At 42.5% G+C, this 18,318-nt stretch overlaps 1 protein-coding gene across 6 annotated transcripts in view; it reads left to right on the top strand.

Annotated features, from left to right (window-relative positions):
* Window positions 1-1,567: 1,567 nt before the first annotated feature.
* The window catches only part of DENND4C (DENN domain containing 4C), a 78,120-nt gene continuing 61,369 nt past the window's right edge, over window positions 1,568-18,318 (top strand). For 4 of the 6 annotated variants that reach the window (XM_055791037.1, XM_055791039.1, XM_055791038.1 and 1 more), the window contains exon 1: window positions 1,569-1,747. The gene's annotated coding sequence lies outside the window, so the exon portion shown is untranslated. Of the gene's footprint in view, window positions 1,748-2,294; window positions 2,762-18,318 lie in introns of those variants that run through there. The other 2 variants (XM_055791036.1, XM_055791035.1) reach the window with 2 other exon arrangements.

The following is an 18,318-nucleotide window of genomic DNA, read 5'->3' as shown; positions in this document are numbered from 1 at the left end:
GCGGGATAATCCCCCCTTCTGACCGGCTGGTTACGGCGTGTTTGGTGCCCCCCAGGACGCGGTTTGCCCTCCTGGCTGCCAGGGCACGCTGCTGACCCAAGTGAGCTTAATGCCCACCAGCACCGCCGGTCCCCTTTCTGCAGGGCTGCTCTCCAGCCACTCCTCTCCCAGCCTGTGCTTGTGCCTGGCATTACTCCATCCCACATGCAGAATCCGGCATTTGCATTTGTGAAATTTCATGCCATTAATCCTTGCTCAATGTTCCAGTCTATTCAGATCCCTCTGCAAGGTCTCTTGTCCCTCAAGACAGTCAGCAGCACTTCCCAGCTGACTATCATTGACAAATTTACTAATGGTGCGTTCAACTCCTGGATCCAGACAGTTGATACATGTATTGAACAGAACTGTTCAATCCCTAGAACGGAACCCTGAGGAACAGCACTGGTGACCGGTCACCAGCCAGACGGAGCCCCATCCACTGCAGCCCTCTGAGCCCTGGCATTCAGCCAGTTCCTCACCCAGTGCACCGTGAGCCTGCTCATCTCACAGTGGGACAGCTTGTCCAGAGGGTGCTGTGAGGGACAGCATGAAAAGCCTCACTAAAATCCAGAAAAACTACATCCACCACTTTCCCTTCACCCACTGGGTGGGTGACCTTATCATCGAAGGATATGAAATTAGTTAAACAGGACTTTTACTTTGTGAACCCGTGTTGACTGTGCCCGATGACTGCACTGTCCCTTAAATGGCTTTCAGAGGCACCCAGTACAATCTTCTCCGTAATTTTTCCAGGAACTGAGGTTAGACTAACAGGTCTGTAGTTTCCTAGTTCTCCCCTGGTGCTCTTCTGGTAAACTGGAATAACGTTGGCTAGCTCCCAGTCAGCAGGGACCTCCCCAGGCCCCCAAGACCTTTGGCAGGTGATCAAGAAGGTTCTTGCTGTAACATCTGTTAGCACCTTCAGTACTCTGGGATGAATCCCACCAGGCCCCATGGACTTGCAAACATATAGCTGATCTTTTGTGACTTTAATGACATGCACCCCTTGCCTGTGGGGGCCCAGGCATGTCCCACAGCTCGTCTATCCCACTAAGCTTCTCCTTTCAGAAAAAGCGCCGAGTACCAGGCGGGTAAGGAGAATCACACAGGGAGCATGCGGCCTTTTCTGGGCAGATGGCTGTAATGACCTGAAGAGTCAACTTTCTGGTAGGTCTTCTCGTACAAACAAATATCTTACGGAAGCCGGGGCGCAGGCCAGCACCAGCCGGGGCTGGCACCTCACAGAAGCCTACCCTTCACCTCGCTGCCTGCCCGGCAGGCCCCCCGGGCCACCCCGCCCCCCGCCTCCCCGCCGCGGGGCGCAGACCGCCACGCAGGTGCCCGGGCCGCGGAACCCGGCCGGCCGAGGCTGCCGCGCGCTGCCGGGCCTCCCCGGCGCAGCCTGGCCGACGGCTGCCGCCCGCGGGCGCCCCCTGCCCGCAACAGCCACCCCGGCCGCGCTGCGCGCCCGCTCCCCGGCCCCGCCGCCACCGCCTCCTTTCGGGGCGGGCCTAGACCCGCCTGTAGGCGTTTGAGGGGGAGAGAATAACATGGTGGCCGCTTCCTCCCCAAACAGGAGCGGCGGTGGGGTCGGCGGTTCCTGAGGAGGAGGCGGGCGCGCGGAGTAGCTCCGGGCCGGGAGCACCGCGACCGCTGGGGCGTGCGAGGGGCGCCCGGTGGCGGCTGTCGGCGGGCCGGCCGGCGGCAGGTGAGCGGCCGCGGGAGGCAGGCAGGGAGGGAGGCAGGCAGGCAGGGAGGGAGGCAGGCAGGGAGGGAGGGAGGCAGGCAGGGAGGGAGGCAGGCAGGCAGGGAGGGAGGCAGGCAGGCAGGGAGGGAGGCAGGCAGGCAGGGAGGGAGGCAGGGAGGCAGGCAGGCAGGGAGGGAGGCAGGCAGGGAGGGAGGCAGGCAGGGAGGCAGGCAGGGAGGCAGGGAGGCAGGCAGGGAGGCAGGCAGGGAGGCAGGCAGGGAGGCAGGCAGGGAGGCAGGCAGGGAGGCAGGCAGGCAGGGAGGCAGGCAGGGAGGCAGGGAGGCAGGCAGGCAGGGAGGCAGGCAGGCAGGGAGGCAGGCAGGCAGGGAGGCAGGCAGGCAGGGAGGCAGGCAGGCAGGGAGGCAGGCAGGCAGGGAGGCAGGCAGGCAGGGAGGCAGGCAGGCAGGGAGGCAGGCAGGCAGGGAGGCAGGCAGGCAGGGAGGCAGGCAGGCAGGGAGGCAGGCAGGCAGGGAGGCAGGCAGGCAGGGAGGCAGGGAGGGGGCCTGACAGGCGGGGAGCGGGCGCTGGACCTGGCGCCTTGTCGACTTTCGGCCGCCCCCTCCTCGGGGAGCGGCGGGAAGCCGGCACTTGGGCGTGGGGAGCCCCCCCGCGCCTCCCGGCTCGCTGGCCCATTCCCTCTCCCACCTCCGGAGGAAACTTCCTTCCTCGCCAGAGAGGGAGGGAAGTTTGGGGTGTTTCCCTGACGCTGAGTCCGTCCCTGGGAAGGGCTTCTGCCCTGCCCTGGTAGAGCCTCTGCGCTGGGGCCAGCCCTTACCCCGCACAGCGCGGGGCCGGGAGGGCGAAGGCGCTTTCTGAGCTTTTTAATCTTATTATCATGATTATTGTTGAGTTCCCTGCCCCCGTCCGCCGCGGCCGTCCCTCGGGAGCGCCAGGCCCTTCGGGCAGCGGTGGGCCCGCCGCGGCCGCCGGCGGAGGAGCGGCAGCGGGGCACGGCGCAGGTGGCAGGCGCTGCAGGTGAGTCCGCGGGCTGCTCCCTCCTTTATTTCTCCATTTTTCTCTCTCTTTCCCTCTCCGGCTCCTCCCCTAGGCTGCGGCGTCAGCCGCTTTAACCCTTGCGGGGTCGGAGGCGAGGCGAGCGGCAGCGGGGCCCGCGGCGGAACGTTGGCCCTTGCGGGCGCTCGGGCCTTGGTCCGCGCCCGCACGGAGATGGCGAAGTAGCGGCGTCGGGGCTGTTGGAAGGGTGTTTGAATAGCAGGGGTCGTCCCTTCCCTCCGCGCTCTGCTAGCCGGTGGCAGAGGCACCATTTCCAATAGTCGTGCTGTGTTTTGGAAGCTGATCGTATTGGTAAGATGTTGTAAAACTTAGTTTAGTTCTGCCGATTGAAAAAAAGGAAAAGCTAGGGCCGTAACTCTTCATCAGCCTCTACTATCATCCGAGGATATGTGATGTGTCTTTGCTGCGTGACCAGATAACCTCTGTAGCAACTGGATCTGGTGATATGCTAGGGCCTTCGTATGTCAAATAGGGAAAAATAGTTGCAGAAGCTGTCAGAAGCTTTAAATGTGATGTAAGCTGATTAACTCTGCTGTTAATGCCAAACATGATCTTCCAAAGCGCCCCAGTACAACTTAATATATCGTGATGCCACAATCTTAGAAAGGGTGCAAAAACTGAAAGAAGTTGTATTAAATATAAATTAAATGCCTGTTTTGTAACTGTCTTTTTAATGCCATTTTCTCTTTTGGCTGTTACGGTTGAGCATGTTACAAACATGGACTGTTGTGCTGATTTCAAACTTAATGCCTGTGGCTAAACTTTTAGATCTCCTGAGCTTTTAGCTTGTAAACAAACAAGACATTTGATCTTTTTTTCTGTAAGCTCTGTTAGTGTGACTTCTGTAGTATGTCTTGTCTTATTGTGATGTTTTTAACCAAGCTAAATTGAGCCTGTACATGGACACATTAGTAAAAATAAAATTATTTATTTTTAGTTACTTTTGTTGGCTGTTTTCTTGTGTAGACTAAACACAAAGTTAGTAAAAGTTACTGCATCACTTCTTAAGGTAGCATGTTAGAATACAGCACTGAATGTTCTCTGCGTTCTTGGGGAGAAAAATAATGATGGAATGTAAATCACTTCATAACTGTTTGGAAAATGAAAGGGGTTTTATTTATATTTTTTTATGCAAAGCAGTCATGACCAAACTCTAGTGATTAACCAGACTTACTAACCAGACTAGCATCTGTATTTCAAATGTTTGAAACAAAGGATACAAACTAAAAATAGTCAAAACTGTTAGATAGCTTGAGAATGCTTTTAGTGTCAATGTGACTGTAAGTATTTTTTAACAATTTTTTTTTAATACTTGGCTGACAAGCTGCTTTTTGCCATTCCAGTGGATATGAAATGCTAATTATGCGTTCTGTTTTGGGGAGCGCAATGAAAGAGTTCAGCAGAAACCAGAAATGTAAATATTGGCTTGCGGACATGACTTCTGACTTCTATGTTAAAACGCTTAGTGGCACACATAGACACTTAGTACTGCTAAAATCTAAAAAATTGGGTATTATTTTTTTAAATTATTTAAGTATTTAAGAAAATCCCTATCTTAATTTATAAGTATGTTACGTTTGGTTGTTACTTTTTAGGTTAAGGTTGGGCACTGTGTAGCCCAGAGTGAACCTAACGAGATTTTGGACCAAGTCTTACTGTTTGTTTTCTTGTTTGAAGATGGTGTGTGATTACTTTCCAATCAACTTTTCTATTTTTTTGAATGAAAGCCATCAAACTTGAGCAAAATTGGGATATCCAAATGGTGATACGGATAGCATCCCTCTGATTTAAAATGTGTGAATTCTCGTTTGGAGTAGCAGTGCGATGTATTGTTGAAATACAGTGCTTGAAATGGTATCTTTTTAAGCTTGGTTCTTTCTTAGGTCTGTCTCTGACCAGTGGAAAATTGAATTTCAAATTCAACCTTGGTTTGCTTTAAGGACAAAAAAGTTCCTGTGTTAGCCTTGATGCATGCATCTGGGTTTGCTTAAAAGTACAACAGGAAAAAAGTCTCAGTAGAATGCGGTAGGCAAGGTATATTTCCAAAGTTGTAAGAGGAAGGTAATGTAGTCTTTCAACTGTTATGTAAGATCAGATCTCTTATTAAGCTTTCAGATAAATGTCAATGGCAGCCATAGGCGCAGAGCAGTATGCTAAAGACTGATAATGTTTGGTGATCTTAATGTTTTCATGTAGCAGTGCTTCCTTTGTTGGCTTGCATAGCCTTCTGACTGAAATAACAACAAAAAGCACCTGTAACCTCTAAATCTGGCATCTTTTTGTTTAGAGGTACCTTGCACTGTAAGAATCTTTCTGGTAGAACTTTCCCCACCCCCCCCCTCCCCGTGCTTGCTAGTCATCCCAAGGCATGGATCACTCCCTCCTGTTACCCAAATCTGGGTTCTTCACCCGGTGTGCAGGAGCCGGTCCACACACAGAGTGGAGATACTTGTTCATTGCCTGTCTGCACAGCAGCAGGTGCTGGGTGTTAAATCCACAAAGCTAGCACACCCCTTAACACGCAGCAAAACTTTTTATACGCTTTGAACAATTGCTTACAAATACGTTTAGCCACACTTGCTTCTCACTGGTTCTTACAAGTCTCCTCTCCATTTAAAGGTACAGTGTTCGTTTTTTCACCGTGCATGTTCTGTGGGGAGGGGGCTTATGTTATTAGGGGGTTCTCTTTGCTCCAGGGTGGATCTTTTAGTATGCAAATTAGGATAGTTTACAAGTAGTTCCAGTAATTATCTGCTTAGTCTTATTAACCATTTGGTTCTCCTCGAGCTTATCCAGTTGCACCCAGTCTTGAGGTATTTATGATGTCTATCCCTTCTCCCGAGGCCATGTTTTGTTAACTGTTCATAAGGATTTAACTAACGTGCTCTGTTTTTCAAATTCATTTTTGTTTTTCACTATAGATATTTGTATATATAGATATTTACTTTTTTTTCCCCCTCTCTTTTCCTTCTTTAAATAATTCTTATATCGCCACTTTCTTGAATAATGTTCAGGATGCTGAAGATCATGGTGTAGGTGACCTCTGAAATAGTTCATAGGGATCATTGTCATAGTTACTAAATTGCTCCCCATGTGAGTTGCCAGATAGTTGTCCATTACTACTTATTTCAATCTGAAAATGAGAATCAGTTTGCTGCACTGTGCAGTACGAGGCCTGCTTTCCTCCTATAGTGCTTCAAACTGTAAACTGAAGTCTTTGGATTTTTAGATGTACTTTTGAGCTTACATCTTGCTACAAAAATCATCCCTCTCTCAAAATCGTAGCCCTCGGTTACGCAGAAATGTGATGCTGCTTCTTTCTTGTTGGATAAAAAGGTGGTGTTGCTGGGAATACTCCACCGCAACGATGATCATGAGAATGCCTGCTTTCTGCAGATTTGTGAAGCTGAAGGCTCACAATTCAGACCTCTGTGTTGTTGAAAGTGAGTTAGTTCAAGACTGTTTCTGGTCTACAACATGGGTTCTGGTGGAGTGTGACTGTTTCACGTTCAATTATTCTTATGACTGCATCTGTCACACAATGTGCACATACAGACTTATTTATTCTAAGGTTCCAGGAATACAGTTACACTGCTCTGCATTCCGAGGTGGAACAGAGCAGAAAATTTTGTCTTGGTTAGTATCTCACTCTAGTCCTTTGTTTCTGCTTACAGGCTCTTCGAGGATATAAATGTGGTCCTGATGTTTACTGTTTGCTTTGGCAGATAGGAAACTTGGAAACAGTTTTCAGAATAACAAAGATTATAATGAAATTCTGAGTTTATGTATGTGACTTTTTTTTTTTTTTAAGAGCAGCGAACTCGAGATTGTTGATACAGGGAACAGTAAAAACGTACTCATGATTTCTTGCCTAAAGGTTGGCTTGCCTGTCATTAAACATTCCATTTGCTTTGTTTCAGTTAAATGCAGTGAGCCAGTTTTGCCTTATTCTGCTTTCATCTTCACATTTTGTGACACTTGAGTTCCTTTCCTTTAGTCTCAAAACCTTTCTAAAGAGACTTGATGTTTTTAAAGCATCAACCAAGAGCCTGTGTTTTTCTGTCTAAAAGATGTTAAGAATAAATCGGGGATTGACTTGCAAATTAAGTTGTTCAGTTCTGGCAGCAAAAGCCGAGTTTACAATTACCAGTCTCCGAAGTAGCAGAAGCTTTCTTCCTCTTGAAAGTGTTTTCCAGTTGTGAACAAATTGTAGCTCTACTACAAAATGTAGCCATTTTTCATCAGAGGCAAGGAACCCCATGTTCTTGCTTTCTTTCTGAACCTACACATTTCAGCAATAGCTTTTGCCTTTATAATTAATTACAGCCTTTGATCAGTAATGCTTGAGCTGAAGTCTAGTCACTGGTGCATTCTTCAGTGCTCCTCTTCCCTGTTATACCCTCCAAATCTTTGACGTTGAGGCATTGTGTGACTGGTGAAAGCAAGTGTTGTTTGGTGGGGGTTTTTTTACTTTTTTTTTTCTTTCTTTCCCCTGTTGGGCTACCCAGTGCTGCTACTCCTGGTGTCACATAACATGGCTCCAGCCTTCTTTGTTATTCTCTGGGGAAGAAACTATACTCTCACTGAGATAAGAAACCTGACATAGGTAGAAGTCTTGCAAGTAAGATATCCGCCAGGCATGTCTATATAATGTGTAAACTATATCTTTCTTCTTTGAGAAAGGATAAAAGTGCAGATGAAGTTGGGAGAAAGACAACCACAACTAGAAAGCAGCTACCTAGGAGCAACGTATGAAGAAAAAGTAGTTCAAGCGCTTAACTAGTGTTAGAAATCAAGGCATCTATAGCTATATAGTTAAGCCCTGAAACTTCTATAGGATATCCATACTTTGTCTAAGAAAAAATTAAAGGAAAAACACACTGCTGAGTCACAGCAACAGATCATCCAGTCAGTTACTCTAATCATTGAATGGGACTATTGCAAAATATTAAAACCAGTGTGGCCAGTTCTCAACAGTTGATCAGCCATCCATCCTTGGGAGTAACAGCAACCGCTAGCCTAGTCTATGGAGTCATTTATACCTATGCCTTCATTGTTTTCTTGATGCTTAATTTCTCCCAGTAACTTTTTAAGCAATGAGTGATCCTAATGAGAATATAAACTGTTGGTTATCTAGGTTTAAGTGGCAGAAAATTGTTGTGTTTGAGGTTAATCTGAACTTACGTACACTGAGGGGGGTTTGTTTGTTTGTTTTTTTAAGGCATGAGCAATATATTTTGCAGGTTTCCTTAAATCATAAAAAATGTGTTTTTGCAGAGGAAATAATTTCAAGGATCTGGAGAGCCTGAGAAATGTTTTATGTACATAAAACATACGTGTCTTATACCTGTTAAGCTTCTGAAATGACCAAAGATGTGACTGAAGAGGGATATTGACAAGTTAGTTTTAGCCTAGGGAGACCCATCTTTCTTGGCTCCCTTCTTCCTCTGTTACCACCACTTTTTAGGGGGTAATTCCCAATGAAAGCCTGACTTCAGATGCCTTCAGTTATCATTTGAAGCTCCACTTACACTTCTTGTAGAAGGAACCTAGGAAAGCTAACCATGTGAAGTTAAGTTTAGTTTTCCCAATAGGTCCCACAAATATCTACAAATAAAATTTGGAATTGGCAGGAGGAGGAAGAGTACAAGTAATTTTCTTGTAAGCTTTCTAAGTCATGAACCACTGTGATGTGTAGATCTGGTTTGTTAATGAATGGGTTGTATGCCTTTTATTGGTCACATCCAGGTTTGTTTTCAGTTCTGAGTATTAAAGGCTAAGCAGGACAGAAAAGAAAACTTCCACACTGCCTGAACATGTTACTGTTTACTCAAAGTTGTGATGAAACCAGAAAAAGCAAGTCTATATCTCCTATGAATTGCTTACTTGACTCAAATCACCAGTTAGAATCACCAGTGAAAGACTTAAATTTTTTTCTGACACTAAATTCTTGCATAACCTTGGGGATGCATCCTTACTTGTTATTTTCTTCTTTCAGTTATGCCTTAGGCTTTAAGTAGTAATTCTCCCTGTGTAAGACTGTTTGTGTTTTGTTACTTGAATAAAGTATAAGCATACCACTGAATTTTTCCAGTACTAATAAACCAGTTGTGTTGGTGTAAGAAGATCACAACTCATAAACAGAACAGTCTGCAAATGAAAGGTTGGTTTTGCTGGTAGTGATGTATTTACACAAGGGCTTATACCAGAATACCTGTATGTCTCTGAAGAGCAGGATTCTTCTGTGCACTCCTGGCTGTGCAGGTACAGTTCTAGGAATAAACCAAATCTACATTATGCATAAAACAAGGAATATGTTGTTCAGGATTTGGTAGACCAAGTAGAAAGTTTACCTTTGAAAAAAGGCACAGTATGTGACCCACGCTTTCTTAAAAAGGGAGTGTCATTTTGAACTCTGATGTGTATACTTTGCTGCATTTGTGCTTTGAACTTTTTTTTGTAGGCATCATCTTGTAAGATAATTATATATGAAAGTTTTAAGTTCCTTTGGGTTATGATGACTCATTCACCATGAATGTAATGACTAATGTGACATTTCAGTTTATTTTAAAGAAAACAGAACAAATCCTGCACAAAGACATTTACAGCTTTTCTTCTGTGTGATTCAGATGTACAGTGTATGCACAGTTCATCTCAAAACCTCTTATTCTTAGTGTCTTTGGTCTAACTAATTCTGTAGGGAAAAAAAATATATCTTATTAAATATAAGTCACTCCTCTAACTTTAAGCTGGTTTCCTAGCTATATTAACAGCCAGATGAGGCACAAGTATGAGAAGGGAATCTGCTGTGAGCCTCTAGTGTGTAAACGCCTCTTCTTGTACCTTTGTAAAAATTTCATCCTTAATTGGTATGCTTGCTGCATTGAACATCTTGAGTTGAAAGCATTTGAGTTGTCCACATTGGTATGTGCAAATTATCTTGTATCACTCCATTTGTATTCCTTCTCCTTTTGTCTGTATGGAGTATTGATGCTGCCCTAGACCTATTAAAAAAAGACAAAGGAAGAATGAAGGTGGGGAGGGGAAGAGTTTACAGGATTAAAACTGTGTTGTTATAGAGGGCTGTGTGATGCCCTTTTTTTTGTTTTTTGAGCAGAAACTGAAATGCTCGTAGCCTACCTCTCAGGTAAATCTTCTGACCATGTGACTGTTGTCCCACTTGCCTCTTCCTAGAGCCAGTAAAGTGTGCAGTGGAGCAGTATCAGTGGAGGAGAATGAGGGTGTTCCACTACTGTATACTTGGAGCAGATAGTAAGGGCTGGCATACTTCCCCGCCACCTCCCCCACCTCCATTCCCCCACCAAAGGAGAAATTGTGCATTCCACTCCACACTGTGCAGGAAAATGAATGTAGGGGTCTCAAATGTTTTTTTGCATGCCGCAGCAACTGAGCACTGGGTAGACTTGACGGGACTGTGCGGTTATGTAAGGTGTGTGGGAACAAACCTTGGGGAAGGATGTCTGTTTGAATTTCCAGACAATTTAGAAAAAGCTGAAATCAGTGATCTAAGTAAATTGGATTAATCCATTCCTAGATGGTTAAATTGGAAGTAGGAATGCTAAACAACTGTGAATTATGCCCACAGTAGTCATAGCCTGCTTTAGGAAACCAGATTTTTCATTTCTAGTGTATTACTATATCAATATAAGCATTACATAATGTTTTGATATATAACAAAAAATGCATAAAACCATGCATAAATAGTGTTTTAAATAGGAAGACAAGTGCATGTGTTAAATTATGACAGAAATGGATGTTGCAAAGAATAAAGGGTAAACATGAACAGCACAACAATATAAACCAGTAAATCAATGAAATGGATGTTGCAAAGAATAAAGGGTAAACATGAACAGCACAACAATATAACCAGTAAATCAATGTTGCCTTTTTTCTCTTTGCAAAAGAGAGAATGTGACTTAATATTTGAATTTGCTTTCAGAATCCTACCCATAGGTAAGTTTTATGCTCTCTGAATGGATAGTTCTCCAGATTGTTAGGCAAGTATGTTGGAGGCTGCTAGTAATGTTGGTGGAAATTTTAAAAAAATATAACCTTTTCTTCCTTTCTCTCTGTTTGTATTGTAACTAAGCAGGTATACTCCTAGCAATGTTCTGACTTAAGGTACTTATTTTCGTGTTCAGAATCTATATAGCTCATTCCAGAAAATCAAGTTTCCTGTAAGTGTTTTGTCTCCACCAGTGTGTTGACTAATACAGTATAGATATTTTAGTGTTAGGTGATAATATTATGCAAACAATATAAATAGATGTAATGTCAAACTTTACATTTATTTGCCATCTGGTGAGTGGTCAGGTTTCATGACAATCATGGGCTTGCTATTCTGTTTGACAGGTTTTTTTAGTGTTTGAGGAAAATATTTGTCTAAGTAGTACCTTTCTAATGTGTTATCTTTCATGATTATTTTCTTCAGAAGTTCATATAATACAAATCTTTAATATACATCTAATTTGAGATCATTAGACTATTCAGAAGACTGAAATGTGGGCTTGAATAGATTCAGATAGTTCTGAATATATTTATTCAGGAATATAAGTGAGCACAGCGAGAAGCAAGGATTGATAACCAAGGGCTTTTAAGAGGTGGAAGCATAAGTTACACATACCGCAGAATTCAAAGGCAAAAAAATTTTGTGATGAGTTTTTGTGTAAAAAGCAGGTGTTCTGGTTGTCTCAAAAGTGACTGAAAATTTTAACATAAAAGGAAAATACAAGTCAGATTTTCCACAGAATGACAAAACTTTATTTTCTGTGGATAGAAATTAACTTTGTCAGTACAAACTTAAGCAATATTTTTGTTTATTCTGGAGCAAAAGTTGTAGTCATCATGAAAATTTTTGATTCATTTTACATGTGTGGTTTCACAGATGCACCATCCACTTGATGACTTTTATTTGTGAATGCCTTTCCATTTCCATAATTTTAAGATGGCTTTACTATCCTTTAGGTGGCTTTGGTCCATTTTATTCTGGCTTTTGGAGTTGTGACTGGACTGGAGTGTGGTTGCATGGGTCCTCTCATGGACATTCTTTAAAATAAATCAGAAGAGACATGAGAGGCAATCAATGACAGTTACTGCACTTTCTTACATTGCCTTGATCCATTTCTCTATTAGCCTTTATCTAGGAATGGGAAGAGTAGCTTAGATACTAAACAAAGATCTTGTCTTTGAAAGAGTTTCACTAAAACATCTGACAATACAGAAGATACTTATGAAAACTGAGGGCTTAAGTTTTCAGGAACCATACTCCTGCCTAAGCTTTTTATGTGTGATTTTTGTTTGTGGTAACTTCATTGCAAGATGACCTGCAACGTAAGTGATGTAGAGGGATCACTTGGAGACCTAACTTGCACTCTTTCTGCATTTGCTACAGATGTGCTAATGCAAACCCTCACTGCAAAAATGTGCAAAAAAGATCAAGATCATGGTATGCTCCGTGCAGCATAAAGAGCAAAAAGACAGTTCCTCCTGTAAGGTTCTCACTGCTGCAACGTAAGACCAAAACCATGAATATTCTAACTGCTGTCAAGCATGCGGTTTGGACTTTTTTAAGCCATCTTGGCAAAAGACAAGTTTCTTAATGAGGAGTTGGCAAGAGGATTAAAAGACAGGCTTGTGGGGTGTTAATAAGCTCCTGCCAAGCTTGAAAAGCAGCTGAGAAAGAATGAAAATGCTGACATGAAACCAAGTGATTTGAGGCTGGTGTCATAGGCCAACCAAAAATGGGAGTAGTCATCTTGATTGCCAGGAAAGGTGTTCAGTGGGGTGGGCACAGGTTGTGAGGCCCTCAAAATGTCAGTGAACCAGCCTGTGTTTGATGTGATAAAGCTGCCAATGGAAATACCTACAGAGAAGAATGACATCTTCCTGCAGTCTGATTTTTTTTTTTTTTTCCCCAAAAGATAATAATGAGGAAAAACATACTCCTCAAAAACTACTGAATGGGTTTTCCACTGTGGATTTGTGGAGCCCTTAGGAGACAATTTCAACAAGCATATGGCTGATTGTATTGTAGGCAGCTAACAAAAATGAAATCAAAGCATGATTCAGTGATCTGGCAATCTCTGTCACTGGAGATTCTGGCAAAATAATTTCAATGCTAATACTTAATTATTTCAATTCTTACTAGAAAGAGAATATGTAGCGTACTTCAAGTAACATCTTAGGTGTATTTGAAACAGAACATCTCTCCTGTGACCTCCCAAAACCAAACCATAGTCCAGCATCACCCTAACAAAAAAAGGGCACCAAAAAACCTACAACAAGCAATCTAGGAGACTTGGGCTCCCCAAAGGCACTTAACCACCGCACTATTGTGCCTTGACTTTTTCTTCACTGTTTTATTTTTGTTTCAGGCTACTATATTTGGCTCTATTCCAATGGAGTTTCCAATTACAGAAAGAGTTCTCTAACAAAGAATGTTTCCAGGGCCGCAGATGTTTCACTCATTACATAATACTGAGCATGGCTAACCTTTAAAGCTTGCAACTGGGGCAGTAAGTGCATTTTATAAAGTACTTCCCTTGCTCTGAGAACTATTATTATTTGATTTCTTTCTTGGACTTATTTTCTTTGCAGCCTCTGGAGCAGTTGCCATCTCCTGTTACGTGAAAGGACAGTTTGGGTACAACAATGATGGAACAAGATTAAACTGGTTTATTAAATGAGTGTATCTGGACTGCTTGATGATTGTCATTCTTCCTTTCTCACATCTTTTCCATTTCTGTTTTCTGTCCTTGGCAAAAGAACTTCATTTACTGGTACCAAATTTGCCTTCATTGATTCCAGCTGTTTCTACTCTAGAGTCTGCAGGTCGCTTTGGAGTTTGTTTTTTGGCCTCACATGTCTGTAACCATGCCAATTTTTATACTATTGGACAACTTGAAATTACTGTACAATAGGAAAACTTCAGCTTTTGAGTGAGGTAGAAGTAGCTGGAGTTGGGGTGGTTTGATGATTTTTTTTTCTTCTTTTTTTTTTTCCCCCTCCACATTGCTTTTAGTTTGATTTTAGTCAGAAAAATGCTCAGTTCTGCTTCTGAAGACAAAATCTTAAATTGTTAGTAGTATGCTTTTGTGTCTTTTCTGAATAATTCTGATGTATTAAATATAAAGCTGAAAATTTTTGACTAGTTTCCTCCTTTCCTTTGACTTTTGCTCTAGCAATCCAAGGACTCATATACAGAACAGGAATACATAGAAATTGCAAAGAAAATTCGGGGTAAAGGAGAACAATAATATATTTTCTTTAAGGGCAAAATGTTCTCCATTTGCTTCTAAAACGGGTCTGAAAAGCTGCAAGACTTAACACCGACAAAATTGATCCTTAAGTGACAAACACAGCAGAGAGGACACAGTCTAGGAGGCTCCTGGAGTGTGTGGAAGATAACTTCCTGACACAGCTGGTCAGTGAGCAAACCAGGGCTGATGCTCCACTGGACCTGCTGTTAACAAACCAGGAAGGACTGCTGGGAATCCTGGGAAGGATATCTTGGGCACAGCGATCATGAAATGATAGTTTTCGATTCTCAAAGAAGTAAGCAGCGGGGGCTCAGCAGAACCATTTCCTTGGATTTCCAGAGGAAAACTTTGTCCTGTTAAAGTTAAAAGTCAATAGAGTCCCTTGGGAGACAGTCCTGGAGGGCCAAGGGTTCCTGGAAGGCTGGAAATTCTTCAGGAAGGCATCCCCATGTCCTGAAAGACAAGCTGGTGGGGAAGAAGACCGGCGTGGCTGAACCAGAGAGCTTTGCCTGAAACTCAGGGAAAAAAGGAGAGGTTACTGCCTGGGGAAGAAGGGGCAGGCAACTCTGGAGGACTATAAGGATGTTGTGAGGTTATGCAGGGTGATTATTAAAGTCAGGCTGGCCACTGCTGTAAAAGACAACAAAAAATGTTCTTACACATACATTAGAAACAAAAGGACAGTCAAAGGTGATCTGCATCCTTTATTGGATGTGGGGAAGGGAGCATTGCCACAAAGGCTGAGGTACTTAATGTTTTCTTTGCCTCAGCCTTTAATAGTAAGGCCAGTTACCCTCAGCGTACTCAGCCCCTGAGCTGGAAGGTGGGGACGAGGAGCAGAACGAGGTTCCCATAGTCCAGGAGGAAACGGTCAGCGACCTGCGGCTCCACTTGGACACACACAAGTCTACGGTGCTGGATGGGACCCACCCTGGATGGGATCCACCTGAGGGTTAGTGAGGGAGCCGGTGGAGGAGCTGGCCCAGCCACTGTCCATCAGTTATCAACAGTCCTGGCTAACTGGGGAGGTCCCAGAAGACTGGAGGTTAGAGAGCGAATATATGTCTTGCTTAGGCTATAAAGAACTATGGATGTCTTCAGCCATTGTAGAAATTGAAGTGTGAAAAAGATATTTTCATTTACCACCTGTGGTGTTTTAGCCTTTTGTCTTTGGTGTGTCTGCTAATTTGATGTTAAGAATTTTTGATTTAATCAATTTATAAAATAGAGGTTTTATTTTTCAGCATAACTGTAGAGCTGTGTTTGACATTTTAGGAGCTTAAAACAGAAGTGATTTTGTTCTCATTCATTCACGGTTTGCAGAACCCTTGTGCTCTAAGAACTGCTTTTTGTACAGGTGGAGAAAGAAAAAAAGGGAACTGTTTCACTGAGTTGTTTCTAGGTGTGGTGCCTTTGGTTCTGTAGGAATTTCTTACCTGAGGTGATTTGATGTTCTGTTTCTGCTCCTTTCCAACTCTCATGCCCTGATCTATTTGGAATGTTTTAGAATACTTTTACCAACAAAGCTGATTACATTCATTTTATGCCTGATTTTTGTTTGGCTGCTGTCAGAAAAAGGTCTGGTACGCAAAAAGGTAGTATAGGAGTCAACATTTTTTTCTTTGAATATGTGTAGATTTGCAACAATTTAGCTATCTGACACAAAAAAACAGTTTGATTATTTGCAGTACCAGACCTTGATACAACTTTTTTTCTGGATGAAGTTTTCAATTAACCGATAAAAGCAATCCTATAGAAATACTTCATTAAATGTAATTGGCAGGCTTTTTATCTTTCACCTTGTCGTTAAGTTTATTTTTCACAATGTTACAGACCTCTGTAAGATAATGAGCTTGTAGCTTGTAACTTATTTCCATTGTGAAACCACTACATTCTCAAATGTTTACTTGTAAACTGCTAGAAGGAATTGTCCTGTATTAGCATATGTGCATGTTCAGACCCAAGCGTGGGTGATTGGGGTTGTTCCAGAGCTGGCTGTGTGTAAGACAGGTAGAAGGTGGGCATTGCACATCTGTGAAGTTATTTTTGTAATTCTAGTTTTTCTAATACTGTTTGATTTACAGTCAAGTGACTGTAACTGTTACTTTATTTCATAATTTACAACAATGTGATATGCATTCCAAAAAAGAAAGACTATAAATGCATGTCCAGGAGTTCTTTTACTCTTGTTACCGTCTGTCCGTAACTAATAATCTGTGGACAACTGTTTTTTCCCTCTGTTTTAATCCTGTTCAGTGCTAATGGTACTTGTGAAGTAATGTCTTGTCTTTTGTTGTGGTGTATGTATATATGTGTCTGTATATATTAATCTATATTCTTACACATAATAAAATATGCTTCGTAGAACTCATATATAGACATGTCCATGTAACTTCCCTATGTGTTGCTAATGATATGATTATGATAATGTTTGATAACCCTCATAGTTCACCTGAACTCTTTTAGCATTGTTGAGTAGTCTGGTTTATAATGTTCCATCCTGTAATAATTTTCAGTCATCTGTGATGGATACACAAGGTCTGATTTCTGCTGTCCCACATGCACCAAACTGAAACCCATCAGCTGGAGTTGCACTCTTATCTGAGTAGAAATGGGCTTGCTTAGAAGTGACTATAGTATGGGCAAGCATACTGATGTGAGCGGTAGCAATGTGAAGACAAGCTGGAATGGGCAAGCCATGGAGTGCAAGCTTTTTAGGAGCGCTGCGTGTATACTCCAGTTATGTTCTGGTTGTTAAGTGGTAATATTAGTGACTGTCTTTGCATATGCTGAGAACATTTAAGCCTGCGTGAGTATACATATGTGCTAGAATCATACCTGTATTTTACGTTTTTTAAAAAAGTCTGAAGTTTCAATAGCCAAGGATAGTCCATGATTGCATTACTTAGTGCTTTTCAAAGTAACTTCAATATTAGCTTCCATGTCTTGAAACAAGGACAAATTCTGAGGCAGTTAGAACAAAAGCAATCATTCTGACCTTCACTGTATTCTTTCTGTTGCTGTGAATTACAAGTAGGAAATAGTTGGAATAAGAAAAAAACCAACAGAAGAAAGTGCTATTGTTGATGCATTTCCACCAATAGGCAGTTTTGAAAAATATTATTCATAGTATTAATACTAATTATTATATCCAATTGTAGTTTCAGTCCTTTAGCATTTGTATTTAAGATTTGATTATTAGAAGCAGTCCTAGAGACAAAACTCTTTAAGTGATCAAGTCCTCACTTTTGGTCAAACTTGCTGAGTTCAGGCCTTCAGGTTCTACTTTCTCCAGTCCCAGGGGACTAAACTTTGTTGCTGTGATTTAAGATCACTTTTTCTGCAAAAGTCTTTTTTTAATCAGTGTTGTCAGTTTTTCACACCAACTTTGTCATGCCTTTATTTTTACCACTGTTGTGATATAACTGCTGCTTTTTTTTTTTTTTTTTTTTTTTAAACAAGGCCTGCAGTGACAGGGTAAGGGGGGCAACAGTTTTAAACTGAAAGAGGGTAGGTTTAGGTTGGACATAAGACATTTATGATGATGCAGGTGGTAAGACACTGGAACAGGCTGCCCAGAGAAGCTGTGGCTGCCCCATCCCTGCAATATTCAATGCCAGGTTGGATGGGGCTTTGAGCAACCTGGTCTAGTGGAAGGTGCCCCTGCCCGTGGCAGGGGCGTTGGATTAGATAATCTATAAAGGTACTTGAAATGTGTGCAGAAAGGGGGGTGGGGTGGGGGGCAAGCTGAAGGGTTGATGTAATCTGTCAGTATCTCTTTGCCATGTATGACAGTGATTTAGCTTCTTCAAACATGTTTTTAAAGTAATTTACAAATCTTCTTTTAATTTCTTTCCATTTTCAGTTTTAATGAATAGCTGATGCTGCTTTACCTCAAGAAGTATGCTGTCTTGCTGGTTGCTTATTTTAACTGTCTATGCATATTATGTAATGCTTTTAATGTGAACAAGGAACGTTTCTGAAGTCACTGATTAAAAGAAATTCTGCAGTGGCTGCTGTGGTATAAAATTAAGATTTAACAAGATTCAGTGAAGATTCTTTTTTACAAATGAGAAAAAATTATTTTTCCCACCCCTTCACCAATAATGTTATTTAATCTTCACACAAGTTAAAAGAATGGTCTGTGTGAATAAAGAAACAGATCTTTCCCTTCTCTACCACAGCAAAGGAAGTTCCTTTCTGAGTTTTTGGAAAGGTAAACAAAGTTTGCCTGCCACT

Source organism: Falco peregrinus, chromosome Z (assembly GCF_023634155.1).
Source record: "Falco peregrinus isolate bFalPer1 chromosome Z, bFalPer1.pri, whole genome shotgun sequence".
In the NCBI taxonomy this organism is placed as follows: domain Eukaryota; kingdom Metazoa; phylum Chordata; class Aves; order Falconiformes; family Falconidae; genus Falco; species Falco peregrinus.
This window is presented reverse-complemented; position numbering and strand designations above follow the sequence as displayed.